General features: G+C 41.0%; 1 long non-coding RNA gene across 1 annotated transcript in view; it reads right to left on the bottom strand.

Moving 5' to 3' along the window:
* Positions 1-4,273: 4,273 nt before the first annotated feature.
* The window catches only part of LOC122541046, a 59,927-nt gene continuing 58,200 nt past the window's right edge, over positions 4,274-6,000 (bottom strand). The window contains exons 4-5 of the long non-coding RNA XR_006309497.1: positions 5,135-5,202; positions 4,274-4,326 (exon numbers count right to left, since the gene is read on the bottom strand). This is a non-coding gene — a long non-coding RNA (uncharacterized LOC122541046). The remainder of the gene's footprint in view (positions 4,327-5,134; positions 5,203-6,000) is intronic.

Genomic DNA, 6,000 nt, shown 5'->3' with positions numbered 1-6,000 from the left:
AAATTCCTCTCCATCTAAACCTTTAACACTATGGCAGTCCCAGTTGATGTTTGGAAAGTTAAAATCCCCTACCATAACTACCCTATTATTCTTACTGATAGCTGAGATCTCCTTATAAGTTTGTTTCTCAATTTCCCTCTGACTATTAGGGGGTCTATAATACAATCCCAATAAAGTGATCATCCCTTTCTGATTTCTCAGTTCCACCCAAATAACTTCCCTGGATATATTTCTGGGAATATCCTCCCTCAGCACAGCTATAATGTTATTCCTTATCAAAAATGCCACTCCCCCCCCCCCCTTGCCTCCCTTTCTATCCTTCCTGTAGCATTTGTATCCTAGAACATTAAGCTGCCAATCCTGCCCATCCCTGAGGCATGTTTCTGTAATTGCTATGATATCCCAGTCTCATGTTCCTAACCATGCCCTGATTTAATCTGTCTTCCCTGTTAGGCCCCTTGCATTGAAATAAATGCAGTTTAATTTATTAGTCCTACCTTGTCCCTGCCTGTCCTAACTGTTTGATCGAACCAGTCTCAGATTGATTTCTTTCCTCACTATCTCCCTGGGTCCCACCCCCCCACCTTACTAGTTTAAATCCTCCCGAGCAGCTCCAGCAAATTTCCCTGCCAGTATATTGGTCCCTTTCCAATTTAGGTGCAATCCGTCCTTCTTGTACAGGTCACTTCTACCCCAAAAGAGATTCCAATGATCCAAAAATGTGAATCCTTCTGCCATACACCAGCTCCCCAGCCATGCATTCATTTGCTCTGTCCTCCTATTCCTGATGGTCTAGTTTTATAAGGAGTTTATAGGGATTGTGTCAAGGCTGATTTTGGAGATGTACAATCACTCCTATATGCATGAATGCTTGCCACTATCTTTGAGAGAAGCTAATATTTCCTTAATTCTTAAGAAGGGGAAGTTCCTGAGGATTGGGCCTCATACAGGCCTATCTCTGTATTAACTTCAGATTTCAAGATTCTGTCCAAGATCCTGGCGCTGAGATTATAAACGGTGTTGCCCCATATTATTAAAGAGGACCAGACAGGCTTTATAAGGGGCTGTAGATCCTCTAATATTATTAGAAGGTTGCTGAATGTGGTCCAAGTTTGTCAGCAACAATCGATTCAGTGGTTGATGATTTCCCTCGATGCAGAGAAAGCAGTTGACCGGGTGGAATGGCCATATCTTTTTTATGTCTGAGAACAGTTTAGGTTGGGTGGAGTCTTTACTAGGTGGGTGGAGGTTTTATATCGCCACCCTCTGGCCGCGGTCATCACCAACGGGGTGAAGTCTGGGAATTTTACGATTGGTAGGGGTAGTTGGCAAGGCTGCCCCCTCTCACCATTGTTGTTTATGTTGGTGATAGAGCCGCTGGCACAGGTCATTCGTCAGAACGTTTACATAACCGCTCCGGATGTGGAATCGGGGGCACGCTGTACACGGATGATGTCCTTCTGTTTTTATCGAACCCGATGACCTCCGTACCCCATTTGATACAATGTATCAATTCATTTGGGGTTATTTCAGGATATAAGATTAACTTTGCAAAATCGGAGGCTATGCCTTTGGGGAACCTTAAGGATGTGCCAGAAGTTGAAGGTGGCCCTAAGTTCCCTTTTAAGTGGTCACAGGCAGGGTTATGATACCTTGGCATTTTTATTACCCCCAAGTTTGATCTGTTATTTCGGACTAACTTTGTTCACTTGCTAGACAATATTAGGCGAGATCTCCAGAGATGGGAGGCTCTTTCAATTTCATGGCTGGGCTGAATATCTCTCATTAAGATGAATGTTCTTCCTCGTTTGCTTTATCCCATGTGTATGCTCCCTATAATGTTTCCCAAGTCAACGCTGTGGAAGCTTATGGGGTGGTTTGGTTCCTTTGTCTGGCATCGTGGGCAGCCCCTCATCAAACTTACTAAATTGCAGTTGCCTCAAGGAGGGGGAGGAGTTGATTTCCCAGACATCAGAAGGTATCAATTGAGTTCCCTGCTGTCCTTTGTCTACGATTGGGTGGGTAACAATGCAAACTCAATATGGCTGGATATTGAGGCCTCCCAAGCAAAGTGCCCTCTTATTAACTTATTGTTCATGGATAAGATGAGGACAGTTATGGACCACTGCCGGCATCCCATTGTCATTAGTACAGCCAAGGCATGGAGGGTGATGCGTCAGAGTGAGGGTTGTTTATCCAAGACTTCGCCACTTACACCTATAGTTGGCATTCCAGGGTTCCAACTGGGGATGATGGACTCAGGGTTCAAACTATGGGCAGTGAGAGACGTTTCTAGTTTCGGAGACTTGTTTGAGGGGGAGGTGATGATGTGTTTTGAGCAACTGAGCTGCAAATACAGGTTGCCCAGCAGAGATCTTTTCCATTTTTTTCAGGTTAGGGATTTCATCCAGAAGAAGACTACACTCCTCACTAAGCCCTATAAGCCCAATACTGAGAGGTTGTTGCTACGCTCCACAAGGACCCTTTCGGTTAGTGCCCTCTATCATCTGCTGGGTGGAGGGCCTGGCAGGATATTAACCGGTTATGTGAGGTCTGGGAGCAAGAGCTGGGAGTGGAGATCTCTTCTGAAACATGGGAGAACATATGGGAGAATACTCGAAAGATCTCAATCTGTAATAGGACATGCGCTACGCAGTTAAAAGTTCTGCACAGGGCTCATCTGGCACCAGACCATCTGGCGACGTTTAAAAAAGGGGCATCTTCAGTGTGCCCCAAATGTAAAGTAAGTGTAGGTACTCTTACCCATTGCTTCTGGACCTGCCACAGGCTCCGTGTTTATTGGAGCGCTGTGGCGGGAGAGATAGGGAGGGTATTGAGGACTGAAGTCAAAGTAGACCAGATATCTCTCCTCTTAGGACTACCGAATTTACCATCTTTAGACGGGCATGGGAAGAAACAATTTAATATTCTTGCACACTGTGCATGGAAGAATATTCTGATGAATTGGGTGTCTGAGAATGCGCCGGGCTTGCTGGGATGGCAGAAATTAATTATGGAGCACATTCCCTTGGACTTTTTTACAAACATGGTGCACCACACAATAGACAATTTTTAGAAGACATAGCAGCTCTACTTGAGTTATTTGGATATAGATTTGTCAGTTATCTTAACTAAATGTTTGTTTAACCAGGATGATTAAATTTGCCAAGCCCTGGGCTCTGGAGGGGGGCTCTCCTGAGTTAATAAGGGTCTCTATACAATGCTCCCGTTCCTTTGCTTCGGAGCTTTACACCAAGCCTAGCTGTTATGTATTCTGTGGGGTTTTTTTGTTTTTTTTTGCTTTTCTTTTTTTTGGTGTTGCTTTACACAGTGTTAGGGTTTGCTTTGTATTAGAGGGTAGGTCAGTAGTTAGTAGATAGTAGTTGTATTGTAATTTGTGTTTTTTTTCTTTTTATTATACTTATATTTGTTATTGATTATTTTTTCAATAATTTTATATGTTTGTAAACTTAAAAAAATTGGCTAATTAATAAATAAATTTACAAAAAAAAAGAGTTCAAATCAAACTCTTAATTTAACATATAATAGAGGTCACTTTAACTTTCAGTCATGGTGCAAATTGGGTAATATCAGATTGACCACGCTGTTAATCTGGTAAATGTCCATGTGGCAAAGGATGAAGCAGGAGCTGGTCAGTCTTTCCCATAGGTTTAGTTTTAGTAGCTGGTCCAGCAGACTAATGTTTCCTTCCACAGACCAGCCCTAACAAGATGGAAACTGATTCTCATGTAAGCATTCAGATCTCTCTTCAGTTAGCATCAACTGCCCTTAAATCATCACTAGACCATGCACATATACACACTCAATTGATAGAATATTTGTAACATTAGCCTACACTGCCCAATTTTTAGTAACTGTTGAATTTAATGATAAGAAACAATCAGATGTATTCTGCAATGGATGGCTGGGTGGACTCTAATGGTACAGTGGTAGTGTGTTCAAATCTCACCTGCTCCAGAAGGGGAGTAATGAATAGTTTGTTTAGGAAATGTCTACAACGGATGGCTGATCTATGTTTTGCACTAATTGCTGGAAGCTCAATGGTCTTTGTCACTAAATAAATGAAATTTCATTCTGCTTAAAGCCAAATTTATACTTTTAGGCACCAAGAAGTAGACATTCCCCATTCACAGAAAAAGTTAACATTTGAGCCTATCGGAAAATTGGCCAAAGGAGTTCACTGCCAAAATCCCAATTTTCCATCTGGCAGATTTTGAGCGAATAATTTACTGACACTTCAAAAATAGACACATTGTGTTTACTGAAATTTATTAACTGAAGAGTCCCATTCGGAAAAGCTGGCACCTAGAAAGAAATTACATTTGGTGTTAATAAATAGCAGGTCAAAAGTCATATATACCATTCTGATGTTACATATCCCTGCTTTAATCTTATCATCAGTACATCACCATATTTAATGCAACAGAATTCACTCAAATGGAGCTTTGCCTATTTCATCAGGCACCTAATGACACCACTCACAAATTTCCATCCCCACCTAATTTGTTTGTGCTCTTTGTTGTCTCCCAGCCCAAATGAATTCCAGGGATCAACCCAAAGTAAATTGCTTCAATCCTTAAACACACACCTCTTCCACTACTAGCTCAGCTATGACAGTAAACCCATTCCAATAAATTGTGAAAAAAAAGGACACTGGGGAGACAATTTAGGATTGTTTCATTCCTCTATCCTGAAAAGCAAGATCCTTGCCCATTGATCAACATGGAGTGTGCACATGAGTAATTTTATAATCTTAACATACTGCTGTTGGGACTGGTGCCAAAAGTTCAACAACCTATATTTATGCACCAGCTGTCAATGGAGAAGATGATGTTTGTGTGTTCCTGCTGCAAGGGGCAAGAGAAGTGCTGACCAGGAGACAGGGAAACAACTAAAGCAATGTTGAAGAGACAAAATATCTCAGTTGAGGTGGAGGAATTCCTACTGCACTGTGGTGGTCTGATGTGCAGCGAAACAGAAATGTGAGGAGTCTTTGGCAAACTAGCTGTTCTGTTCCATGGTGAGAACGGATCCACATAGAATTAGACCATGTCACTTCTTGAACCAGGGACATATGACAGTTGTGCGTGGTGCAAAGATGATATTAACTTACTGTGGATGGAGAAATGGCCTAGTTAATGTCGTCAACAGATTTTTCTTCAATTATTCATTCTTTTGAATCTGCTGGTAACAAAGCAATGGTCATTAATGCTGTATGATTTCAATTGATTCAAAAGCCTACACAAGACATCAAAAATGAACCAGGAAATGGTTAGTACCACGTACTTATTGTTCCAAAAGCCAAAAAGACAGACAAAGCTTTCCAGAGCCCACAAGAAAATTCCTCAGGAGATGAGACAATTAGTGTGGGGGCGTAATTCAAATTATATCCTGTTTTGCATCCTGCGAGTCAAGTCCATGCATGCCAACCTATCGAGCTGACTGAAACTAATGGGCAGTTTCTTAAAAAGCTGAGATGGCACTTAGCAACTGATATAATAGTGATTCAGGACATAAACTTACTAACACTTCAAAACCAGTCGTTAGGCTGAAAGTGCAACATGATATTGACTTCTTGTCGCTCATTCTGTAGGCATACACAAAACTGAATCATTTTTACTGAAGCACAGAAACAGAAATAGACTTCTATGTAGTATTCAATAGTTGCATATTTAGAACTGAGTAAAAGAAGATCCCAATCTGAAGCAACGATATCCATTTCAAAGAAGAGCCAGGCTATTCTCTCAATGATTATGATTTTGAAATTTTCTTTTACTAATTTGGAAACAATGTGAAGTCTTCTGTTATTTTTACCTTGAAAGACAAAAGCCATTTCTATTAGAAGGTTACAGTTGCTTTAAACCTTAAAATAAAAGTGATTATTGGTGCTTCAAAAGAGATGGTTAGCATTGAACTTTAAACTACTATTACTTCATCAGTGAAGTGGTGCAATCGTAATTCAAAAAGGATTTGCATTTA

Source organism: Chiloscyllium plagiosum, chromosome 36 (genome assembly GCF_004010195.1).
Source record: "Chiloscyllium plagiosum isolate BGI_BamShark_2017 chromosome 36, ASM401019v2, whole genome shotgun sequence".
Taxonomy (NCBI): domain Eukaryota; kingdom Metazoa; phylum Chordata; class Chondrichthyes; order Orectolobiformes; family Hemiscylliidae; genus Chiloscyllium; species Chiloscyllium plagiosum.
The sequence above is the reverse complement of the archived record's forward strand: the minus strand, read 5'-3'. Positions and strand labels throughout refer to the sequence as shown.